This window comes from Triticum aestivum, chromosome 3A, assembly GCF_018294505.1.
Source record: "Triticum aestivum cultivar Chinese Spring chromosome 3A, IWGSC CS RefSeq v2.1, whole genome shotgun sequence".
Lineage (NCBI taxonomy): Eukaryota > Viridiplantae > Streptophyta > Magnoliopsida > Poales > Poaceae > Triticum > Triticum aestivum.
The window spans coordinates 62,291,501-62,306,245 of record NC_057800.1 but is presented as its reverse complement, the minus strand read 5'-3'; positions in this window follow the sequence as shown (position 1 = coordinate 62,306,245).

Sequence of the window (14,745 nt, the reverse complement as noted above, 5' to 3'; positions counted from 1 at the left end):
AAGTATTTACCCCTCAAACTCAAAGGGCCAGCTCGGCACTAGCTTAAAAGCCTTCCCGAAAGCTCCATTGGAAGCTGGGAAGAGCTCGAAGACGCTTTTCAGGCAAACTTTCAAGGGACTTATGTCCGACCTCCGGATGCGGACGATTTAAGTCATATAACTCAACAGCCCAGAGAGTCAGCCCGAAAGCTTTGGAACATGCTTCTTACTAAAAAAACCAAATAGTCGACTGTGCGGACGCTGAAGCCTTGGCAGCTTTTAAGCATAGCATCCGCGATAAATGGCTTGCCAGACACCTCGGCCAAGAAAAGCCAAGAACAATGGTAGCATTAACAAGCCTCATGACCCGCTTTTGCGCGGGTGAGGACAGCTGGCTAGCCAGATGCAGCACCAGCGACCCAAGTACATCCGAAGTTAGAGATGGAAATGGGAAATCACGACGCAGCAAAAATAATAAGCACCGGAATAAAGAAGACAGCCCGACGTAAATGCCGGATTCAAAATCTCTCGGCCAGGTCAGCAAAAGCCGCCGTCTAAAGGCGGCAGAGATGAACTATCCAGCCTAAACAAAATTCTGGACCAAATATGTCAGATCCATAGCACCCCCGATAAACCTACAAATCATACCCACCAAGAATGTTGGGTCTTCAAGCAGTCCGGCAAGCTCAACGCCGTACACAAGGGGGAGGATACACCAAGCGAAGATGAGGATGAGCCTCGCAAGCAAAGCACTAGGGAACAGAAAAAATTTCCACCAGAAGTCAAAACAGTAAACGTGTTACACGTTATAAAGGGGAGAAACAAAGCGGCACTCCCAAAGAAATATGCCCAAAGGCCTATCAGTGCGGAGTCCTGCCACTGGTCGTCTCAACCGATCACTTTCGACCATCGGGATTACTCAGCAAGTATCCAGCGTGCAGGATGGGTTGCCTTGGTATTAGACCCAATTATTGACGGATACTACTTCACATGAGTCCTGATGGATGGTGGCAGCAGTCTAAACCTGATATATCAGGACACAATCCGCAAAATGGCGATAGACCCAACGAAAATTTGCCACAGCAATACTACCTTTAAAGGAGTAACGCCAGGCCTAGGGGCTCATTGCACGGGCTCCCTGCTACTAGAGGTTATATACGGCTTCCCCATAACTTCCGTAGCGAAAATTTAACCTTCCACATTGCTCCGTTCCAAAGTGGCTATCAAGCACTACTTGGACGCGAAGCTTTCGCTCGCTTTAATGCAATACCTCATTATGCTTCCCTTATGCTTAAGATGCCCGGTCCACGTGGCATCATTACAGTAAATGGAAATATTGAGCGATCCCCGCGCGCTGAAGATAGTGCGGCTGCCTTGGCAGCCGCACACTAAAACGGCCTCACCAACTAAAGCATTCGATAGGTCGTCAAGACCACACTACTAGAAAAAGGGCTATTGATGGGATTGACACTAATGGCGCACCAGACAAGCGGTGCACCATTAGTATATACTAATGGCGCACCACCTTCTGATACGCCATTAGAGTTGAAACTACTAATGGCGCACCCGGCCCAGGGTGCGCCATTAGTATCAATTTTTTTTTGAAATAGTGCGCCTGTCCAAACATACTAATGGCGCATCCAGACACAGTGCGCCATTACTAGTTGTAACTAGTAATGGCGCACCTGTCGGAAAGTGCGCCACTAATGTTGTTTTTTTATTATATTTTTTATTCCTTTTTTTGCAAAACTACTAATGGCGCACTGTAACTAGTAATGGCGCACTGTGGAGCAGTGCGCCATTAGTATGTTTTTTTTGCAAAACTACTAATGGCGCACCACCAGAAGGTGCGCCATTAGTAACCTGGATTACTAATGGCGCATTTAGAGTTGGTGCGCCATTAGTAAGTGGGCAGCAACAATATATTTTGGACAGCCTGTCCTACCCACACTCACTTTCTCCCCACTTCATTCTCTCCACCTCCTCCTTGTCTCGGGTGCCTCCTCTTTTTCACCTCATTTCCACCATAGATTCATTCAATTTAAGTGGTTAAGTTACCTTGTTTTGGTAGGTAAGTAAGGGGGGAAGCTATATTTATGTTGTTCTCCCTACAACAATGTGCACATGCACTTTTTATGGCCTAGCTAGATCTATGTATGTTCGTGGTGTTGCATATGTTTGTGGTGTTGCATATGTGTTTGTGTTTGGAGGTGTACCGGTATTTGAAATGCGATAGTTGCCAATATTTTGCCGGAGTGTTGATTCATTTCCGTTTCAGCGAGAATTTTGGCATTAAGCATTCTTTTTGGTCCTATTTTTAGGGAAAGTCATGCCAAATTTTTTCTTGGTTCTAAAATATCGTTTTGCTCTACCCCGCAGGCGACCATGGTCCGCACGATGACCGAAGGCATCGTGAATAGGTTTTTGAGGTCCACGAAGGCCGAGATGCTTCAAAAGAATGAGACGGAGATAAGATGTCTGTGTCGAAGATGCAAGCTGAAGAGCCTTCTTGCGGACCCGGATTCCGGGAAGGTGCGGGACCACATGCTCTTGCGTGGTTTCATGGATGGCTATCGGTGGCAAGGTGATGAAGATGACTACGAAGTCGTCCATGGGGGCTGGGCAAGAAATGAGGAAGGGCAGCAAGACAACCACCGCGGTTCGGGCGGGCGAGAAGACGAAGAATCCCCAGGAGATGATCATGACGGTGATGCTGTACACAGTCATCATGTAGAAGATGCAGGACATGATGATGAGGAAGATGCCGGAGCAGACGACGGTCATGATCATGAAGATGATGATGCCGGCGGAGCAGACGACGCTGGACCATCGATGGGCTGGGTGCAGGACCCTCATATTCAAGAGCTGCTTCTCAAGCAGACGGATAACGCAAGGGCTGCCACCCGAGAGAAAGCCAAGATGGATCAACTTGAGTTAGACGCGGTTACTCCATTGTATGAAGGATGCAGGCCCGAGGATAACCGCCTGAAAGTAATGCTCATGGCTCAGGAGATGAAGGTAAAACACAAAATGACTGACGCATGCTTCGACGAGAACATGTCATTCTGGCACGAACGTCTTCCCAAGGGGAACAAGTGCCCGACCAGTTTGGAGGAGGCGAAGAAAATCGTGTGTCCTCTGGATTTACCACACGTGAAATACCATGTGTGCATGAACAATTGCATCATTTATCGGGATGAGCACGTGGAGTCTACCATATGTCCGGTGTGCGGCGTCACTTGATACAAGAAGAGGAAGAAAGCTCCTCGAAAAGTGGTGTGGTACTTTCCGATCACTCCTCGTCTGCAGCGGTATTTCGCGGACCCTAAGGTAGCAAAGCTCCTGCGTTGGAACGCGGATAGGGAGGAGAAGAAGCGAGAAGATGACGCAAATGATCCGGAGATAGATAAAAAAGTCAAGATGCTGAGTCACCCTAAGGATGCGAGCCAGTGGCAAGCGTTGAACTTCGAATACCCAGAATTTGGGAAGGATCCAAGGAACATCGTGCTGGGCACGAGCACCGATGGAGTCAATCCGTTTGGCATCCAGAGAAGCACACATAGCACCTGGCCTGTGTTTGTGTGGATGTACAACCTTCCCCCCTGGTTGTGCATGAAGAGGAAGTACATTCACATGAGTATGCTAATTCAAGGGCCGAAACAACCAGGGAACGACATCAATCTGTATCTGGGGCTGCTGAAGGAGGAGCTAGACACACTGTGGAAAACACCAGCCAATACGTGGGACGCCGCAGAGAAAGAATATTTCCCTATGAGAGCCGCACTGCTCACGACGGTGCACGACTATCTCGGTTACGGATATCTCGCGGGGCAGGTAGTCCACGGATTTTCTGGATGCGTAAGGTGCATGGATGACACAATGTATTGCTAGCTAGATAGAGATCTCGGGTCTTCGAAAACCGTGTTCATGGGACATCGAAGGTGGCTTCGCGACGATGACCCGTGGAGGAAACGCAAGGATCTGTTCGATGGTGAAACCGAACCCCGAAAACGCCCGTGTACGAGGAGCAGCGAGGAAATAGACAAGCTGTTGAAAAATTGGAAAGACTGCCCACTACCGAGAAAGAAGCAAAAGGCGCCAGAGCCAAGAAAGAAGAGAAAGGCGCCAGAGCCACTGCTGAAGGTATGGAAAACAAGGTCTGTTTTCTAGGACTTGCTGTACTGGAAGATCCACCGTGTGCCTCACAGCCTTGATGTCATGCATATCATGAAGAACGTGTGCGAGAGTCTGCTTGGTACCCTGCTCAACATTCCAGAGAGGACCAAAGATGGGCCGAAAGCAAGGGCAGACTTGAAATCAATGGGCATCAGGCAGGAGCTTCATGCTATATATGATGATGATGATGATGATGATGATGATGAGACGAAGCAGGAAACAGAAAGTCGTCGCAAAGGCAAGAAGACCGGAAATGACTACCCTCCCGCATGCTTCACTCTAAGTCAGGAGGAGATCGAGCAGTTTTTCACCTGCCTCCTAGGAGTAAAACTTCCTTACGGTTACGCGGGGAAGATAAGAAGATACCTAGACCCAGCAAAGCAGAAGTTCAGTGGGATGAAGTCTCACGACTGTCACGTGCTGATGACGCAGATACTTCCAGTTGCAATCCGTGGGATCATGGACCCGCACGTCCGTGAAACGCTATTTGGCCTATGCAACTTTTTCGACGTCATCTCTCGGAAGTCGATTGGCGTGAGGCAACTCAGAAGGCTACAGGAAGAGATCGTGGTGATACTATGCGAGCTTGAGATGTACTTCCCGCCCACATTCTTCGATGTTATGGTGCATCTGCTGGTCCATATAGTGGAGGATATCATCCAGCTCGGGCCGACGTTCCTGCACAGCATGATGCCGTTCGAAAGGATGAATGGTGTCATCAAAGGATACATTTGCAACATGTCACGTCCAGAGGGAAGCATAGCCAGGGGCTTTCTGACCGAAGAGTGCATCTCCTACTGCATGAATTATCTAGGCATTGAGAACCCCGTTGGTCTGCCCGTCAACAGGCACCTCGGCAGGCTCGCTGGATGGGGTCACCATGAGGGTCGCCGCGAAATGCATGTCGACTTCGAGGGTCGACTCGCCGACTTTGAAAGAGCAAAGCTAGTCACGCTACAACACATAGACATGGTCGATCCTTGGGTGGTAGAGCACAAAACCTTTATTAAGAAGACGTACAATGACTGAGGCCAACAGAGGACGGACGGAGATATACTCAAAGAGCACAACTCATGTTTCACACGTTGATTCAAGCAGAAGCTTCTGTCGTACCCTTTACATGAGGATTCTTCCGCGGAAGAACAACTCATATTCGCCTTGTCACAGGGCGCCGAGCACAACCTGATGACCTATGACGCGTACGATATCAATGGCTACACATTCTACACCGAGGCCAAGGACATGAAGAGCGATGGTTATCAGAACTCCGGGGTAACGATGGAATCCTACACCGGTAACGACAAGGACAGATACTACGGAAGGATCGAGGAGATCTGGGAGCTGAGCTACGCTGGAGAGAAGGTCCCGATGTTCCGTGTCAGATGGGCCAAGAGCGTCCTAAAAGAAGACTGGTATTTCACCACCATGGTTATACCCGAAGCCAAATCCAAGACCGCGGGCGCAAACGTCACCGCGAAAAATGAGCCATGGGTACTGGCTTCCCAAGTGGACCAATGCTTCTTCATTACCGACCCGTCAAAGCCCAGTCGTGTTGTCGTGAGGAGAGGCAAAAGGAAGATCATCGAAATGATTGGAGTAGCCAATGAGCAAGACTTCGACAAGTACGGCGACCCGAGGATCGAACATGACGACGATCATGAAGTAGCAGCATACACCACAAGAAGAAGCAGGACCACCCTACCTAAAGGACGTCCGTTCCACAAGAAGAACTCCATTTGCAAAAAAGAAGGGCAAGAAGATTGTGAACAGATAGCTAGCTAAGATCGATTGTATTTTAAATCGTAGCCTACATTTCTTGATTGTATTTCATGGGCACTTTTTGAACTATCATGAATATTCTTAAAATTCATGGACACTCGATCTCGATCCCCCTCCATCTCGATCGCTATCCCACCTCGCCAGATCCGGTCCCCCTCGCCGCCGAGCACCCCCCGGTCCACCGGCCGCCGCCGCCGACCCCCCGCACCCTCGATTCCCCTACTCAACCGCCACCGCCGACCCCCCGCACCCCCGCACCCTCCCCCGCTCCACCGGCATTACTGTTTGATGATATTTTTAAAAAAATTATTACTGTCTTATAAAAAAATATTACTGTTATGATTTAAACAAGTTTGAACATATTTAAACACAAATAAGTATCAAACAGCATTTTAAATGCATAAAAAAATTGTGGAGCATGGGAATCGAACCCAGGACCTCCTAGTGTGAGAACTGGCTGCTGACCAGTCGAGCTAGTAGAGGGAACTTGATGTGGATCAGGTCAGGTGGAAGATAACCTGTTGGCTCGAGCAGAAATAAAAAAAAATACTAATGGCGCACCAGGGTGAGGTGCGCCATTAGTATGGATGTACTTATGGCGCACCGAGGGGTGGTGCGCCATTAGTATTGTGCCGCCCCCATCCATATTTCCTCCCCGGCCCAAACATATCCCTCTCTCTCCCTCGCCCTCGCCCTCGATCCCCTTCCCCTCTCCTCTCCCGACGCCGCTGCCTCGCCGCCTCGACGCCGCCCCGACACCGCCTCGATGCCCCGTCTCCGCCTCGACGCCTTGACGCCGCCCCGACGCCGCCTCGACGCCTCGACGCCGCTGCCCCGCCGCCTCGACGCTGCCCCGACGCCACCGAGGAGCACGACCTGGCGCAGGCGCACGGCGTGCAGGGCTACCCCACCCTCCTCTTCTTCATCGACGGCGTGCCCAGGGACTACTCCAGCGAGAGGACCAAGTGAGCAATTTCTGCAGATCCCCAATTCCCTCCCTGTTCCCGCTCCGCAGCTGTTGAGATTTTTTTTTTGCTTTGCTGCAGGGACGCCATTGTCGCTTGGATCGGCAAGAAGCTGGGCCCTGCGGTGCAGAACCTCACCGTCGTCGACGAGGCCGAGAAGATCGTCACCAGCGACGACGTGGCCGTGCTCGCCTTTCTCCAATGGTAGCAAAGTCAAACAAACCCAAAATTGGTTCAGTTGCAAACCATGTTACCCACATTGACACAAAATTGGTTGAATTGCAAACCATGTGACCCAGATTGACCCAAGAATACAATGCTTGAATTGTGGCCAAACCGAGAACATGTGGCCATGTTACCCAAAATACAGTGCACCTAGTTTTCCTAATGCCTTTATTCTTCTGCTTGCTCACTACTAGATGAAATGTCAACCTGCATTTTCATGTTCTGAGAACAAATCCGAGATGTGCTCGTATGTTTAGCTCTCGGTACGCAATGCACCTTCTCCAAGCACAGCAAAGTCCAGCAACCCAACCTGCTTCAACTGCATCCATTACAAGCATAGTGTTCCTTTACAAGCATAGTAGAGCATAGTATGGATTCTAATGTTCAACTCTGACTAAATAGGTTCTGCAAACGGTCTTTTACTGCACTTGACTGAAGAAGTAGGTGTCTGCTATATCCTGCACTTGAGGTGAGTTGTTTTCTCAGGTTTACATTGCAATGGGCACTCTTCTTGTAAACACAAATTCAGATTTATATACTATATGCTGGCATGACTGTTTTTATTAGGCAGGACAGTGCAGTAGTTGATGTATCTTGGGTTGATTATAAAGTTGCTTGGGTTTAATATTACCCAGCATGATGATGTATCAATGTAGCATTAGCATATGATCCAAGTGCTAGTACTGCTAGTAAATAGCTAATACAGTTAATGAAGAAGAAGAAAAAACTGCTAGTACAGTTAATGAAGAAGAAAAAAAACTGCTACTACTGCTAGTAAATAGCATCAGACTGAATGTCTTTTATATATGGTACTGCTAGTAAATAGCTTCTTCTATATACTAATTTGCATCAAAGTGTAGAACAAAGCATCAGACTGAATAACTAACAGTGGGTAATTAACCTAACTATTCATTTTTCCTTAGGTTCATATTAAAATGTCCAGTGTATATATATTTGAAAATGATTGCTGCTAGATGTTAATTTGCTGGTACTAGCTAGAATTTGGCACTGAAAAGCAAAAGCAAAAGCTAATTAACTGCTGGGTAATAGCACTGGTACTAGGTAGCTAAAATATGTGGTCTGAAACACTGAGAGCAGAAACACTTACTACATACATATGCTCAAGAAACACTTACTAACCAGAAAAGGTTTTGACTTGAAATGTTAATAGCACAGAGAGCACCACAAGTTAAACACCTCAATCTGTTAGTATTTGTCTGCATTTTCTCACATTCTTCTTGTATCTGATCCAGTATTGCTTGTAGTGGTTTGTCCAAAATGTTGAATGATACTGCTTGGAGATGCATATATTGTTTCACCTCTTCACATGCCAATGTATTTTCCATGTTGTGATGGAGGCCTTTTTTGCCTTGTCCACCCGAGAGGCCCTTGAGTATGCTGGAATGTCGATTAACTTCCGTTCCGGCAAATTCGGGTACTCCATATGTCCTATTTTCAGCAAAGGTCATGCTGAAATTTTCCGTGAATTTTAGCATGACTTTGCTAAAAATAGGACATATGGGGTACTTGTGACTAATGCATGGGTGTCGACAAACCATTAATTATACAACCTTGGCTTTTAGGGTGCCTCGGTGTCGATAAAAACCAAAATGATGAAAGCTTAGGCTTTTAGGGTGCCTCGGCATCGAAAAACCCTCAATGATAAAAGCTTAGCTTTTAGGATGCCTCGGTGTCGACAAACCCTAAATGATGAGACCATGATCTTGTTCCTTGACAATAACCAACTTTTTGACCAAACTTTGTTCCTATTTAGAGAGAAACATGGCCAACAATGATGAGGCCGGGGGTTCGGGCGGCAAGGCATTCTGGGAGCTGTCCCAGGAGATGGAGGAACAACCTCACTTGTATGAGGACGCCGCCTTCCCCACCGATCCTGAGACCACTGATGGTGCCGCCGAGGATGACCCCACTTATGCCACCACTGATGGTGCCGCCGAGGATGCCACCACTGATGATGGCGGCGCACGCACAGATGGCAGCCAATCGAAGAGGCAACGGAAGGACCGGCGCCCGCCCGTGCTCCGCACCCTCAAGGAGGAAGTTACTGAAGTGGACTCCAACGGGAATCCAACGGCGCCCGAATGAATAGTCAAGGGGTACTCATTTCAGCTCAGGTGCATTCTCCGGAGCACCGTCTCGATCAACACCGAGAACCTGAGGCATCCTGACCGAGGGAATTTGCGCAACCTCCTCTTCACGAAGCTGCACGAACGATACAAGTTCCCCGCTGAATTTGAAAACACAAGCCTCAAAGGGAATAAAGTGAACAATGCTGCCCTCACGAAGATGAGCAAGGCCATGTCTACTTGGAAAAGCAATGTGAAGAGAATGATCGAGAAAGGTGAGAGTTATGAGAAGATCAAGGAGAAAAATCCTTCGATCACCGAAGATGACTACAACGACTTCAAGATCAATTGCTCGAGCACCGCAAACTCCGAATCAAGTCAGTGGGGGAAAGAAATGCGGGAGCTGAACTTAGGGGAACACACACTTGGTCCCGGCGGTTACAGAGTGGCGGAGCCTATATGGGACAAGGAGGAGGCGGACCGTGCCGAGCAAGGCCTACCTCCCCTCTTCGATAAATACGGTGACAAGCAGACCAGGAACTTTGTGAGGGCCCGGTACAAGCAGGACCCGAAAACAAAGGAGCTTACCACGGATCCGAAGACCAGGGCGCTTGAGCTTGTTCTGGTAAGGAATACACCCCCGCGTAATTAGCTCCATATGGTTGCATTCTAATTAATGAAGCCAAATTTCTAAATGGTTCACATTCCTTCCGCAGGCGACTGAAAGCAGTAGCGCGGGGTCGACTAAGAGCAACCCTTGGGACACCACTCTAAATAGGGCGTTGAATGTAATGAAGAACAAGGATAAGCTCAGTAAGCCGACGTCAGCTGGTCGTGTGGCCGGCAAAGGTTTGTCGACAAAATGGTCCTCATACTATAACACTGGTGGGCGAAAGGAGAAAAAGACCAGCTCGGAAAGCCAGGCGCGCGAGGTTCAAGAACTCAAGGCACAGGTGGCGCGGATTCCGGATATTGTCCAAGAGCAAGTGCAACAACAACTCGGAGCGACGATCACCGCCATTGTGCCTACCTTGATCGAGGGGTTGAGTGCGTGGATTGCGGGCGGCCAACAGGGGCCACCCCCGATTCCTAGCTTCACGGCCAGCAACTCGCAGAACGTGATGGCGGGGCCATTGGTGTCTCCGGCGGAGGCGGCATTGGTGTCTCCGACGACGGCACGGGAGCTTAATGCACCCGGGTGTACGCCGGCCGCCACCTCTGCAGCAAGCGGCCGCTCCGTCAACTGCACGCCCGCCGTTGGCGGTGCCTCGACATTAGCCGAGCTCGACGCCATCATCACGGTAACTAATTAAGCCTCTCTCAGCCGAGGACTTCATCTCCTTGCCTTTGACTGGGCATCCCTGACGCCCTACATGTTTTCGCAGGGCGCCGCCGATGTTCCGTGCACTCTCCTGCACTTCGTGAACAACGAGTTGGTCGATGTCACCAAGGGCAAAATCGTTCAACCGGGCAACCCCTTGTTCCACGGTACCCAGATGCCACCCAACTTGTTTAGGGTTCAACTGGTTCGGGTGCTGCCAGGTTGTGACGCGTTGTTACCTCCGATTCGACCCGTCGGGGCCGACGATGATGACGTGATGACCCTCAGCGCCTGCCTGAGCTGGCCCCTGCTTTGGCCGAAGAGCCAGATTCGTTTGGGGGCGGGGCACACCACCCCAAAGACAACACCGCCAGTCGTGCAGGCGCCAAGTCGGCCCCATGGCAAGACCGCCGCAATGGTGCCGGACATCCCTATGCCACTGGATCCAAACATGCAGATGGCACAGGATCAGAACGACGACGACGACGATACATTTGGCAACGTCGATCAGTACTTTGCCGATCATGGGTACGGTGGCGACTTCATGGGGCCTCCTTCTAAAGAACCCAACCCAACAAAAGACGTGCGCGATCTAGCTGGTACCGCGGAGAAGCCAAGTTGCAATAGGCGTCGTCTGCAGTTCAGCTCTCAGGAGACGCCTCCAGCTGCCGACTTCACCGAGCCTCAGATAGGCGAGGTGCGAAATATTATCAGCCCCAACACACTCAAGAAGGCGGTCTGTGAGCAGAACTCGGTCCCATTACAGGAGAAGAAGAAGGCACGCAAAAGAAAGACTAACAAGGGTGCGGGCCAGCCGGCACCGAGTACGATCCGTGCTCAGGACGGGCCACCTTCACCTGAGGATTTAATGAGGAGGCTGCATGTGGCGGGTAGGCCGATGCTACCGAGAAATATGCTCGATGCTGCAACCGGTGCTATGCGGAGTCTGCATGACAGTGTTCTTTCTTTGGAGAAGCGGCGTCTCACAGAGAAGGATGTGGCATACCCGGTTTTCACGGCCAAGGTGCCAGAGGGCAAGGGCTTTGTGGATAAATCCATCAGGGGTACGACCGTCCTGCGGTTTGATGACATCCACGCTATGTTGAACCTTCATCCGCTGCACTACACCTTCGTTCGGCTATTTTCGCTGAGTATGGAGATGCGGATCATTCGCGACAAGACCCCGGACATCGTGATAGTCGACCCCTTCTACATGCGTGCCAAGATCTTGGGCAGCGCTGGGGACCGGCAAGTCGCGAGTTCTTACCTCGAAGGCATCATTCTGGCAAACCAAGATAAGGATAACTTCCTCGTGCCTTACTTTCCCGAGTAAGTCCTCCCCTCAACCGCCCCGTAACATATGAATTCTTAGATTTCGATCGTTTTTCTTTTAACATTCCGTGTTTTCTGCAGTGACACACATTGCACGCTCATTCTCCTAAGCCCAAATATTCCATGGCCACGTATTTCGACCCGGACCGTCATTCGAACATAGACTACACAAATGTCAAGAAGGTTCTTGATGATGTTCTCCCCGGCAATGCCAAATCTAGAGGCACCTTCACCAGGCCTATTCGTAAGTACGGCAAGCACGTGTTCTCCCACAATACGATGTTCTGCTGCGTCAAGCAGCCGCCTGGCGGTCAGAAGGGTGCCTACTACGCCATCCATCACATGCGGGCGATCGTATGGGACCATCATCAACTTCTTCTACCGAGTAAACTCAAAGATTGGGCCGCGAGCGTGTCGGCCATCCAGGATGCGGACATCAGACAAGAATTCTTTCGCATCCAGTCGGAGTTTGCGGAAATCATCCATCAAGATGTCCTTCGTACCTCAGGGCAGTTCTACCTCAGAAATCAACCGTCCAACAGTGACATCGACACAATGCTACAAATGCAGGCTGACAATGACCGTTATTTCATGACTCCCACGATAGACGGTGGCTTCATCCACGCTCCGGTCCCTTGAGTCGAGTCGAAAGCAGTGATGCCGTGTCTAGTTCTGAAACATCGATTGGATCATGTTGTAATTAAACTTTAATGAACTTGTAGTCTGTCTCTTTGGTTTTGGGAGTCGTTAAACTTAGATGTAATCGATGCTATTAATGTCTTGCTTTTCTCTTCCGATCGTTCTGTTGCATACTTACATATTACTTATGTATTGTCTGTGAATTGGTACTAACGTTTCGTTTGGCTAGTGCATAGCGATGCCGTCGTATGTCGTGTACAAGGGTAAGGTTCCCGGAGTCTACAACGACTGGGAGGAGTGTCGGAGACAGGTTCACCGATTCAGCGGTAACAGTTACAAAGGGTACACCACTAGGGCCGAGGCCGAATCTAGATACGCCCGCTATCTAGCGGGAGAGGGGAGGGAGCGTTGGAGGAACCGGATGAAGACGAGTTTCATCGTGATGATGCTCATCGTGATGACCGCAGCTCTCTTCTATGTGATGGTAGTTTAGATGATCGATATCGACTTGTAATGTGAAGACAAACTCGCTACTCGCGGTCTCAAGACTTGTAATATAATGTTCTATCTTTCTTCGGTCTTTTCAATTCGGAGACTAATATGATGAATTGTATTCTGAGATTAATATGATGAATTGTATTCAGAGACTAATCTTCTATTGTATTCGATGAATCTGTTGTTGATGTGTGCTGTCTATATTTTGTCCAATTATACATTTTGTAACCTGTGCAAAAAACAGAAAATAAAAAAAATAAAAAAACCTAATATTCATACTAATGGCGCATCACATCACAGTGCTCCATTAGTATGCCAAAGGATACTAATGGTGCATCATTGAACAGTGCGCCATTAGTATGCCGAAGTTACTAATGGCGCATCTTGTTGTTGTGCGCCATTAGTATGCGAAAGCACCTGGGTATACATGGCCCCCTGGGAGGCATACTAATGGCGCACTGTTGTATATACTAATGGCGCATCTGAGGTCCGCCATTAGTATACCAGATACTAATGGCGCACCAGTGGTGCGCCATTAGTAAAATATACTAATGGCGTGGCACTAATGGCGCACCACTAATGCGCCATTAATGGCCAAATTAGGTGCGCCATTAGTAGGCCTTTTCCTAGTAGTGCCACGGACACAGTTAGACGAGTCCGGCACAGCTATATGTACTTCATACAGGTTTGATGCCCACACCCCTATTACAAATACAGGGGGCTCAACGCGCGCAGACAAGTGGCAATTTTTACTCATCTTTAATTGTACATGGTTTCTTTAATATAACCTACCTTTTTGCACGACAACTTTTCACCTAAGTTCCTCTCTTTTACAGATGACTATCGTGCTACACCCGTCCAGGATACGGCACAATGGAGACACAAGCGCAGACGTGTAGCAGGGACCCGTTCTAAGGCCCTGCATAAACCTTTATTACTGTCTCTTGTTGATACACATCCCTCGGATTCTCAGTACTATTGAGAAGGAAGCGGACGTCTTGGCATGTGGCCACGTCAGAATAATGCACGTACCTGGACACCAGGGGCTTCTTACAAAGGGCACTGTTTGGGCCCGGTTTATACCATAAAGACCGAATACCTTAGGGAGTGTTCGGCGTCGCGAGTTTGGCCTTATATGCATCAGCTCCGAATCACGTCTTTGGTCAAATGTTGGGTTTGCCTGGCTAACGCGGCACCAGGAGAACTACTGCGATTGTGCCCCGGTTCATCCGGACGAGCACCTCAATAGAGAAAGCCGAAAACTGACTGTCATGATATAGCGTGAGACTGGTCAACCACTCGATGGCCTATCGGAATGTTAGAATTCCTATGCCTTAACGAAGGGCCGTTTCCCGGCCAGGCATGTACGCACCCCGAAGCCGGGAGAGTGCGGAGCCACCAGGGGCTATATAGTAGCCCCACTGTCAAACTCCTATGGCTAAGTGAAAGTGTTAAAGCATTATAGTCTAGTTGCCTCGTTCGCTGCACTATCACCTCCTTAATAGGACCAAGACGTTGGATTAAGTGTGAACACGCGTCTTCTGTGAGCACGCCGCATTATATGCGTGGAGGTTGAAGCCGATGACTGCAATCTTTCAGATTATATACATATATACATAAACGGCCGCATAGGAGGCATCATATTACTTTCAGGCAAAAGTATAAATATAGCCTTAATAAATTTCATAAACATTGTTTTTACAATGGGAATACATGTCACTCAAACATAATATTCTTCAAGCACTGT